The sequence below is a fragment of the Dipteris shenzhenensis genome, chromosome 13 (assembly GCF_047967505.1).
Source record: "Dipteris shenzhenensis isolate YYH24624 ecotype China chromosome 13, Dip_SZ_1.0, whole genome shotgun sequence".
Taxonomy (NCBI): Eukaryota; Viridiplantae; Streptophyta; class Polypodiopsida; order Gleicheniales; family Dipteridaceae; genus Dipteris; species Dipteris shenzhenensis.
The window spans coordinates 56,632,727-56,644,812 of NC_141608.1; the positions used below are offsets into that span (position 1 = coordinate 56,632,727).

General features: G+C 42.2%; 1 non-coding gene across 1 annotated transcript; it reads left to right on the forward strand.

Moving 5' to 3' along the window:
* The first annotated feature begins 6,739 nt into the window (after positions 1-6,739).
* On the forward strand, positions 6,740-6,932 carry LOC147895629 (U2 spliceosomal RNA). The gene has a single exon (XR_015542051.1). It is a non-coding gene; the product is annotated as a U2 spliceosomal RNA (small nuclear RNA).
* Positions 6,933-12,086: the final 5,154 nt, after the last annotated feature.

Below are 12,086 nucleotides of genomic sequence, written 5' to 3' on the forward strand. Positions count from 1 at the left end.
GTGTCAGCGTGTGTTATAATAGTTCTAGGCTGGTCGACCTCTCTCTCAGAGGATCCTCAAGCTAGGCACCCAACACCCTTATGCATAGACAAGCATCTAACAAGGCAGCCGTATGGTATCATCTCAGAAAATAAACTTTGTTGGAGTAGGCTCAACGTGGCTTGATAAAAACTATCACAACTAAGAAATGAGCAGCTAATGAGCATCAGAGGAAAACAAGATAGAGTCAAGTTATTTGTAAGAGTAGTGTGAAGGAAGGGACCAAGTACCAAGATCTTCTATTCGAGTCTTACAACAAAATAGACAGAGATCACGTTTGATGAAAGTCAAGAAAAGTCTAGTCTCGTGAGGAAGTTCACTGCCACATTCTCATCCACAAGCTAGAAGAACGTAAACAACTATGGTCGTGGGAAGCTATCTCATCCCCTGCTTCAATTTCTCCATTAGTATAAATATAAAGAAGGCATATGAAGCCTGTGGAGCTACCCACGGCCTCCCCATCTTGCCAACAGCTACTATAGCCAGGCTCGGTACTTTGGATAGCTCAAATCTAGAATAAGTGAATTGTAAGACGTGTGCCAGGCCCACTACGTGTGAAGGAGGTAGCTATGTTATGAATGAATAGTCTGTTACGCACTCTACACGAATCCATAGCCTAGAATGCGGAAGGGCTCATATGGGTTGGTTGCCCTGCCGAGGCTTGCTACAGAGGGTCAAAGATTAAGGAGGAAATGAGGCTTACCTGGGTCTCAGTGTGCTTGCGAGCCCTCAAAGGTTCAAGTCGTGAAGGGTTGCTTGAGGTCTCCAATGGCGCTTCCCTTGTTATTCAAGCTCTCTTTGCTATTAGTGCCTCCAATTCTTCGAGCTCCCTTCATGTATTGAAGGGAGAGAATGTATTGAACATGGAAGACCCTTAGTGGAAGCGGGCTCTCTTTTATGGGGCACCATGCAACTGGTAGTAGAGGAAGGAGGAAGAAGGTTGTTCATCCATACAAAGATCTCTCTATCATAAGAATGGGCCATTGAGCACCGGTTGGCCAAAGAATGAAGTGGAGGGGAAGGAGATGTAGAGGATCCTCAATGAATCAATGGCCCTGTCACTCCTTCATAACTCCTATACTAGTCACAAGTCCCGAGTATGAAATGGCCTTCCCTAACATTCAAAACGTATCAACACGTGATCTTTTTATATAGGATTCCCTCCAACATGAGTAGGCATATGAAATACGTTCAATCCTTTTTTTATATAAATCCATATATTTTTATATAAATCCATATATCGACCATCATGATGAAAAACCTTATGTGTGGTCCTAGTAGCTTACTTGGTTGCCTTATCTCCCACGCATTTCATGCCTCTAGGTACATGTCAACTTGCTAGATCTAGGATAGATATTATGTAATAAATGTTTCACCATCATAAACATAAGAAAGATTTAATATACTTTTATATTCTACATTTCAAATTCCAAACTTCTTTCAAGTGGGTTCAATAAACTTCCAATGATATCGATCACCTGCAAAAGAGCAATACTATAGTAGACATAAAGTGATGAAATACTTTCCACAGTTAAGGCTCATTCCTTTCCTTCTCAAAACCCTTTACATGCTCAATGTTAAATATCACCATTATTGGATCCCATTTAGAACTTGGGAAAAATTAGTTAGGATGGTCCATGCAAAAATATCAATATCCCCTCCATATTCTCTAATGTCATAGATGGATGCCAGCATATGGGCCATTGATATGTTGACAAACCTGTTGTATATAAGGCTCCCCAAGGAGGGGGGTGTGTGTGTGTGTGTCTCACTATGATTATTATGTACACTATAGTGTGATCCTTCCATGTCCTTGTTGAAGATAGAAGCATGAAGACATATATACCTACTATATGACTTGACGAGGGGTAGACATAGTGCTAGTGATGGGCCTACCATAGGCTTAAGTTAGCCAAATTTACATTGGATATAAGGCCAGGGATTGGTCCAGTTAAGATATTGATTGAGTACTAAATTCAATTTGTACTATCTCAAATATTTTGGTGACAATAGTACATTGCATTTACATTTTATGCAATATCAAATGGCTTCATGTTCAAATAGCATTCTAGCAAACATTAAATGTTAACACTAGATTGTACTTGATTGCACAAGTCTTCTTTTTTGTGCTTAATTAAATAGATCTAGCCAAATTATTAAATGTTATATTTAATATGCTGGCGAAATTTTCCAAATATATTTATTTATTATATAAAACTTTGGCGAATTTTCATGGACTTTCTTTATAATTTTATAATCTTAAAGGCTAAACCTAGCTCTTTTTTAAATTTTAGTTTCAAATTGTGGCGAATATACTGATCTTTTATTTTTATAAAAGCATATAAACTCTCACAAGCCATATAAAACTTTCGCTCATTAATGAAACTAACGCAAAAAAATCATCCCTGGTGCATTCCTCCACCTGTCTCTCCCATGTATCTGTGTGGAAGAAATATGTGGTCCTTGGGTTTGAGGGTGGTCCCAACATATTGTAATGAGGCATAGGTACCTCTTGAGGTAGCATGTATTCAGGGCTTTGGTCCTATGTATCAATGTCAAGCATAAATGTGCCAAATGCATTCTCTATTGCCCTAAATGCCTCCATGGATTCATATTCCCTTTACATAGATTCGGTCAAAGTGGAGGATGTTATTGCTCAATGAAAGGGTTTAAGAGGTCAATGGTTCGCTAGATTAGCGAGTTTCATTCGGTCCCTCCCCATCACATGACTAATTTGTTTTTCCAATTGTTGAAGCTGTTGGTTAATGAATGGACAGTACCAAATTTGTATTTGGGGCTATTGGAGCCCTAGGGTGTAGAGGTGGGTTCATGCTCAGTTCATGTTGGTACCTAAGCTCATAGATTCCACCAAACTTGAGTTGCCACTTGACAATAACAGGTGCTCTAGGTATGAATTGAATTCAAGATGTCTCTTAGATCACATTGTGTTGGACGCATTGTCTTTAGGTTTTGGGTCTATTCCTATTACGCTACCTGATCCCAAGTGCATGTGTTTTATAGAGAGGAAAGAGAATATAAAGAGCTCATATTCCTCGTAGTACACAATCAAACCAAAGTCCATTAAAGTTGGCTTTTATACGTGAGATTTTGAAGGAAGGTTTAACCCTAATTCTCCACTAGCACTCATTAATTATGATTAACTAGTGGCTTCATCATAGCTACTCCGAGTGGAGATATATGGCTCATTCGTAATTGATATTACATGTACATTTTTCTCACAAACATGAGTTGTAGGACTTAGTGGTGGTAAGCAAATCAGTATAGTGCTAATGCTATTCTAGTTAGTTAATTCTAGCTAGTGGCGATTCTAATGTTACTTATAGTAGTTTTTGCTAACTAGCACTCGCTAATGTTAATAAATTGCATTATTACTAGCAGTAACACTAAATAGCACTAATACTATAAAACTCTAACACTATTACTAGCACTAGCACTAACACTAAGTAGCACTAGCTAGCAGTAACACTAAATAGCACTAGCTAGTACTAACACTAATACTAGAACTCTCTAACACTAACTAGCACTAGCATTAAGTATCATTAGCACAATGTTTGTGATTTGTCATTTTCAAGTGTGTTTCTTGTATTTGAGTCTAAGTCTAAAATACATGTTGAGTATCAGGGTAGTGCACCCCTCCACTTGTCTCTTCCATGTATGCGTGTGGGGGAATATATGTGGTCCTTGGGTTTGAGGGTGGGTCCCATTATACTATAATGAGGCATATGTACCTCTTCAGGTAGCATGTGTCCAAGTCTTTGGTCCTACCTATCAGACATGTCAAGAATAAATGTGACAAACACATTCCACAAACTCATATTCCCTTCACATAGTTTCAAGCGAGGGATGCTAAAACAAAGTGGAGGAGCTTATTGCTCAATGAAAGGGTTTAGGAGGTCATGATTTGCTTGATTAGTGAGTTGTGTTTGTGCCCTTCCCAACACATGCCTAATTGTTTTTCTCTAATTGTTGAATCGGGTGGTTAATGAAAAATTGTATCTGCAGTTATTGGAGCCCTAAGGTCTAAATGTGGGCTCATGCTCAGTTCATTATGGTGCCTACACTCATAGATTCCACCAAACTTGACTTGCCACATGACAATGGCATGTGCTCTAGACATGAATTGAATTCATGATGTCTCCTGAATGACATTGTGTTGGACACATTGTCTTTAGGTTTTGGGTCTAATCCTACCACTCTGCCTAATCTTAAGTGCATGTGCTTTATAGAAATGAAGTGGGTTCACATTCCTCATAGTGCATACTAAGACGAGGCACCAGCACATGGGAAGGACATTTGTAGTCCAATATCATAAAATCCTACTCAAAATGATTTGCATCATCCTCTCATTGGCATCCAATACATAGATTAAGAAGGCTTGGATACACCATTTGGCTTTCTCCTTAACGTGTATATGACTTAGGATAGAAATAGTATGCTCACTAACATGAGTCTAAATAGAATAAGCTTTTCCTTGATGTATGAAGTGAAGCTTATTTCCTTTTTAGTCCTTTTCCATTGTATGCCAATAACAACATCAACACCTTCAAGTGAAGGCATTAGTATTTCAAGATGATTAGAGGATGATTAGATATCCTTTGGATATAAACATGGATTGGCTAATCAACAATAAAACATGTCAGTTCATTTTGGTGGAAGATGCCTTTGCCACGAATGGCCTCATCCTTCATGTACACACAGCCTACACACCAATAGATTGGGCCATTTTAGGAGAAATGAAATTAAGACTGCTAGGAAGAACATGATTCGTTCTTTAGCTGTCCATATACCTCAAGTAAGTTGAACCTCAATGGTATAGGCTACTAGTGGCTTTGGAGGAATCTCGGATTCTTTTGTTCACGATGTGCCAAAAATCGTATGGAGGCATGAGATACTTGTGAAGAAGAAATGGAAAGACCCCCCCTAGATCCATCATTTTAGAAAGAATTAGTTGCATCTATGGCTAAGAGAAGTCCCGGCCAAGGAATAATTTCTCTCCTAGAGAGAGTGCATCACTAGTTTTTTCTATGCAGAATTTACCATGTTGAAATCCCCTCTTATAATCCATATAACTAATGTAGCAACAAAGAATGATAAAGTATCCCATTAAGCTTCATGATAAAGTAGCCCACTAAGCTTCTGTGAGCCCTAGTTGCATATGGGGGTAGGAATTCAAAGCGTACCGATTACATAGTCAAGAAGTTTAAGTGTGATTTAAAAACACTATGATCTCAACTAGTTCACATGATTGCAATATGTGCATATAGTCAACCTTGGAGAGATCATGATAAACAGGCTATATTTGCTTACAAATCGCTCTCCTCTCTCTCACATTAAGCAATGAATTCTCTTTCTCACTTAGAAAGCATACTCCATGGCAAAGAAAGCATTACACATGCACTTTCAAATGCCCTATCTCATGAGTAGTCTTCACCCAAGATCATGGATCTACAATCTCTCTCTCTCTCTCTCTCTCTCTCTCTCTCTCTCTCTCTCTCTCTCTCTCTCTCTCTCTCTCTCTCTCTCTCTCTCTCTCTCTCTCTCTCTCTCTCTCTCTCTCTCTCTCTCTCTCTCTCGCTCGCTCGCTCACTCGCATTCTCACACACAAAGTAGGAGAATCTCTCTTTGACACACAGAAGCAAAATAGCCTAGCCCGTAGTAGCAGAAGAACATAGCCCTAAACCCAAGGAAGGAAGCTCAACCCAAACCTCAACCCACGGAAGAATGCGTTGATATAATGTTTAAACCTTAGATTTGGACCGTCAGAGGGTCTCACATAGACACATGCTTAGAGAGCTCTTAGAGACTGTTAAGTGAGATGCATGTAGCTAATAAATAGATCAAGTGAAGGAGGTGCCCACCTCGCACCACATCTCCTACATTAGCTCCCTCTTCCCTACATTAGTGGGAAGATCCTCGAAACTAATTGCCATGTAGATGGCCATGTACGAATCCATATGTCACCCTTCTAGCACTCAACTATATTTAATGTATCATTAACCTAGACACACCTAGACAGTTATTGTATCCTTCCTTCTCTTCTAGTGATAATACAATGGGATGAATGGTGAGCTATAAGGCCAAATGAGTCCTTGCTCCATCATGTCTTCTCCTTGTTTTCTAACTAATTGGACAAGGGAGTCGACAAGGGGGAGAACTTTTAGTAGATAGATCAATCCAATCTCACTCAGGTGGCAACTTAGCACGAGGAAGGGCATTTGTAGTCCAGTATCAATAAAAGTTATAAGACCCTATTCAAAATGATTTGCGTCATCCTGTCACTGGCATCCAATGCCATTTGGCTTTCTTCTTAACATGAATATGGCTTAGGATAGAAATAGTAGTCTCACTAACACGAGTCTGAATAGAATAAGCTTTTCTTGGATGTATGAAGTGAAGCGTATTGCCTTTTTAGTCCGTTGCCATTGCATGCCAATAACAACATCAACACCTTCAAGTGAAGGCATTAGTATTTCAAGATGATTAGATTTCCTTTGGATATGAACATGGATTGGCTCATTAACAATACAACATGTCACTTCATTTTGGTGGAAGATGCCTTGGGCCATTTTAGGATGATGATCACCTCAAGTAAGTTGAGGAAATTAATCCCATAAGCACACCAACCAGGTGGGCGTGGCGGGGGACGCTTCATAAGGTGGCCCACTGCTCTTCATCTCCCATACCTTTCTCGACCTTTTGGCTAAGATCAAGTGTAGTATCTGTTCTTATCAGTTTAGTATATATGAGGCCCATCGGATCACATGATATCAGCCTAATTTCTTTTAGGGGGCTGCCCCATCTAGCAGCTTGCTGCTCGAGCTAGCGAGTGTCGCCTTTGTATTGCATTGCCTTAGAGGCCTAGCACACCCCTCCTCCCCCCTCCCAAGGGGGAGCCCCAATCCAATAACAAGTCAAAAATCAAGCGCGATCCCAATTCACTGCCAAGTCGGAGAAAGCAACAAGTCGGTATGCTTTATAAACCAAACTTGTTGTTCAATAGAAATTCGGATGATTTCAGGTGTAGTAGGTGGATGAGGCACACTTGGGTGACCTTTATCTCCTATGCTAAAACATCATTCTACTCTCCCCTTCTAGTCTACATAGCCAAAGCACACTCTAGCTCTAGTGTGATTTTAGTGCTCTGTACAACAAACCTTAGATTCTAGATTGATGGTGATTTGGTCAGTTTAGAAACACTTACTTTTGAGGAGCTAAGTGCTATGGTTTTGCAAAGGAGAATGGAGGCAAGCTTGGCAAGGGCAAGCCCTCCCGCAAGATTGTGGAGAGACCTGGTACATAAGTAAAAAGACATTGCACCGGAGGAGGTTGACCCTTGAGACTCTTGGATTTTGTTTGGCCACATTTTCTTTTGGTGACAGATTCTGGTTTCCCAGGCTATTGTAACCGGATTCAGGGGCAACAACATCATGGATTCTAGCATCAACTAAATTGTCATTGGCATCAGCAGCTTCCACATCAATGCCCTATAACATTTGTCATCATGTGTGTTAGAATAGAAACAAGGGTAGAGCTCATGATGCACCTTGTATGGGAGGCCCGAGACGAAATTGCATTGTTTGGGTATCCCCAACAGGGGCCACAATGGGGCAGGCCAGCCACGTTAGTGCTACAGGGGGCCTTTTATAGGATCCCATGCTAAGCACAGAGGCGCCGCCTGCCACCCAGCCTGGATGAAGGGCAACCAGGCCATATGAGCCAACAGTAAGAATATCCGTGCATCCCCCTTTTATATCCCTCCATGCTCTCTTGTGGGCACTGACAGGGGGTGGGTGGGTAGATGACGAGATGGACCTCTAATCGTTTATCCCTCCGAATGGCACAAGGGAGGCCATCCGAGGATAGGGGGATAGGGGGAGGAACAATTTTACCTACTAGCCTTCTTTGGGCATCCCCAATAGGGCACACAATGGGCCAGCAACATAATTGCTAAGGGGGTCCTAGGAAAGGTTCCCAAGCTGAGCATAAAGGACAGCAGATAGGCTAGCCCAATGGGAGGCAACTAGTGGGCCAACAGTTGGCTAGCCAACTGGCTACTAGGTTGGCCCGTTGGCTTGTGTGTGGATAGATAATAGATGCTTCGGAATCGAGGATAGCTTCCCTTCATACAGAGCTGCAATGGATGCTTGGAGGAGGAATAATAACTAGTGCTACAGCAATCTTGCCAAATTAGGAGGCAAAAAGCTTGCTGCTCGGGCTAGCGAGCATCGCCTTTGTATTGCACTGCCTCAGAGGCCTGGCACACCCCTTCTCCCCCCTCCCAGGGGGGAGCCCAATCCAATGACAAGTAAAAAATCAAGCGCGACCCCAATTCACTGCCAAGTCGGAGAAAGCAACAAGTCGGTATGCTTTATAAACCAAACTTGTTGTTCAATAGAAATTCGGATGATTTCAGGTGTAGTAGGTGGACGAGGCACACTTGGGTGACCTTTATCTCCTATGCTAAAACATCATTCTACTCTCCCCTTCTAGTTTGCATAGACAAAGCACACTCTGGCTCTGGTGTGATTTTAGTGCTCTGTGCAACAAACCTTAGATTCTAGATTGATGGTGATTTGGTCAGTTTAGAAACACTTACTTTTGAGGAGCTGAGTGCTATGGTTTTGCAAAGGAGAATGGAGGCAAGCTTGGCAAGGGCAAGCCCTCCCGTAAGATTATGGAGAGACCTAGTACACAAGTAAAAAGCCATTGCACCGGAGGAGGTTGACCCTTAAGACTCTTGGATTTTGTTTGGCCACATTTTCTTTTGGTGACAGATTCTGGTTTCCCAGGCTATTGTAACCAGATTCAGGGGCAACAACATCATGGATTCTGGCATCAACTAAATTGTCATTGGCATCAGCAACTTCCACATCAATGCCCTACAAGATTTGTCATCATGTGTGTTAGAATAGAAACAAGGGTAGAGCTCAGGATGCACCTTACATGGGAGGCCTGAGACGAAATTGCATTGTTTGGGTATCCCCAACAGGGGCCACCATGGGGCAGGCCAGCCACGTCAGTGCTACAGGGGGCCTTTTATAGGATCCCAGGCTAAGCACAAAGGTGCCGCCTACCACCCAGCCCGGATGAAGGGCAACCAGGCCCTATGAGCCAACAATAAGAATATCTGTGCATCCCCGTTTTATATCCCTCCATGCTCTCGTGTGGGCACTGACAGGGGGTGGGTGGGTAGATGACGAGATGGACCTCTAATCATTTATCCCTCCGGATGGCACAAGGGAGGCCATCCGAGGATGAGGGGATAGGGGGAGGAACAATTTTACCTACTAGCCTTCTTTGGGCATCCCCAACAGGGCACACAATGGGCCAGCAACATAATTGCTAAGGGGGTCCTAGGAAAGGTCCCCAAGCTGAGCACAAAGGACAGCAGATAGGCTAGCCCAATGGAAGGCAACCAGTGGGCCAACAGTTGGCTAGCCAACTGGCCGCTAGGTTGGCCCGTTGGCTTGTGTGTGGATAGATAATAGATGCTTCGGAGTCGAGGATAGCTGCCCTTCATACGAAGCTTGGAGGAGGAATAATAACTAGTGCTATAGAAATCTTGCCATATTAGGAGGCGCTTTTGAGGACTGTTATGGTGATGATTTCCAGCAGTAATCTCTCTCTCATTTCATTCATAAATACACCTGTGCTTTTGCATTTTTCGAGTTGGGGTCTTCTACCCTTCTTTGAGGTATGCTGCCTGCACCTTTAGATTGCCAATCTTGGTTATGAGATAGTGTTTGACCAACAAACATATTATGCTTTCGCATGGTGTATTTTGATTCGCATGCGCATGTTCTTGCATGTTACATTTTACGATTTTGCATGTCAATAAACTATTGAAGTAGCCATGCTTTTGGTTGATTAACATATGAATGTTTTTGCAAAGCTTTGCCACATTAGGGTCACTAGAAGATTTGTATTTCGTTAATCATCCACTCTGGCCCTGTAAGACAATGTCATTATCTAGTGGTTAATAATAAGTGGAGTGATTAAGTTTTCAAGGTCGATCATCCTAGTTAAATAATGTTTCAATTGACATTATGTGCCATTTTTATGTCTCAATGCACTAAGTCCCCATCTATAGAAAATGTAAAGGAGCTCAAGTAAAATGTTCCAATAATTTATAAAAGGGAAAGGAATGTTGTTAATTGGAAGGACATGGAAAGACAAAAAAGAAAGCAATGTGAGTAAATATGGGGAAAGGTAGATGAGTCAAAGAAAGAGTGAAACAGGGGATGGACCATTAAATTTGAGTGGGGACCCTCCTCCTACATTCACATGCTTTTAATAAAAGTGGTGTCATAAGCTAAAGACAAAACAAGCTAAGACTGGATGGACCATTAAATAACATTCACATGCTTTTAATAAAGGTGGTGTTATAAGCTAAAAGACAAAACAAGCCATCACATGTAATCCTACTTAACATCTTACCAAAATTAACACTAACTAACAGGTCAACATTGACAATATACAAAGGAAACTCAACATATGTCCATGATTAGTAAAATAATCCAAGTCAACGGAAATCATCTTTGACTGGTTGACCAAAAAGCTAGCGGGCCAAAAATGAGCCTTTCCACAGAATCCCCACGTCGCAGGCCGAAGAAGGTCACGCAACAAGAACGGGCCCGATATTGCTCTGATCAACGACCACAATCAACATATGTACAAGGAGACTCAGATCTCTGAGTATCGAGATCCCACAGGGATTAAGCGTGCTCTAAAGAATTTTTCTCCACAGCAAGAATAATACAATCGCAGGCAGAGGGTGAATCACAAGTGCTCAGCAGGAATCTAAAAATCCTTCATGACTTGCAAATGAAGTCTCATGGTTGACATATTTTTTAGGCATCATGGTCAGACTGGCAGGCTTCTGTGTTGCTGTTTTCGTTGTGTCGGCCATCTACCGAAAGAAGAGGTTGGCGGCAGAAGCGAAGGACAAGCTGTCGAAAGAGAGGCGAGAGACTCTGTGCTAGCTTCGCCTTCTCCAGGTATTCCTGCTTGCTCTTCTCTCGAAGGTAGCAACAATTTGCTTTCCGGCCAAATGGTCGAAGATAATGCTCCCGCGCCTGTTCATCGCCTGAGGATAGATATCGGGGCTTAGAAATATGTCTTCCTCCCACCCGGATTATTGTAGATCGCATCGTTTCTTGTTGGCATCTACTACGTAGCACGATGGTATGTTCTTTTTGTCGTAAGAAGCTAAATCAGGAGCAGAGGACGCTTTAAAAGGCGTATAGCTTTGCCTAAAAGCTTTCAATTCAATGCAAATAGGCAATTGAAAGGTAACAAGAGGCGATGAATGAATGCGAAGCTTTTATCTATTTTTGGAGAACCCTTAGAATCGTGACACATGGTTCAAGGTGAGGCCGGCTTTCCTTTTCATGGACTAGGCTGGTCATGCAAAAAGGGGTGCCTAAAATCAAGGTTTTTTTTCCCTTGCTAATGACTTTCTTGGACACTTTCCGTTATGGGAAAGTTGTAGTATTCAACATCATGAGCTACTCCAGGGGAGGCACTGCGCACCTAGCTAGGTAGGGGATTGTCGGCCCTTTGGCTAGGGACACAGTACCTCCCCTGCAATGTGTAACGTGGGAATTTGTCGAGAAGTTTGTATGAAAAGTGATTTCAAGATTGAGGGAGGAGATTTGGTGGAGGAGCCAAGTTTTGGGGATCGCTCATTACAAGGTCGGGTGGGGGAGGAGTTGGATGTTACAAAGGGCTTCATTGTGCAAAGGCAATCATGCCCAAGTGAAAAGCAAGAAGATCAAAAGGCGAGAAGCTTAAGATGGCTGAGTAAGCTTGTGAGGCAGAACTTCAAGATGGTTGAGTGCAGGTTTTTAAGATTTACAGGCAATAGTGAAGGGATCTCTGCTGAAGTGATGGCCACCACACTGGTTTGCTTTGCATGCAAACTGAAAGGTAGACACCCTCACCGTGGTGGTTGGTTGTGTTCCTTTTTATGGACATCATCACTTCTATTCTGAGATGTCTTTTTGGCCTACCCTGAAAGGGTAGGA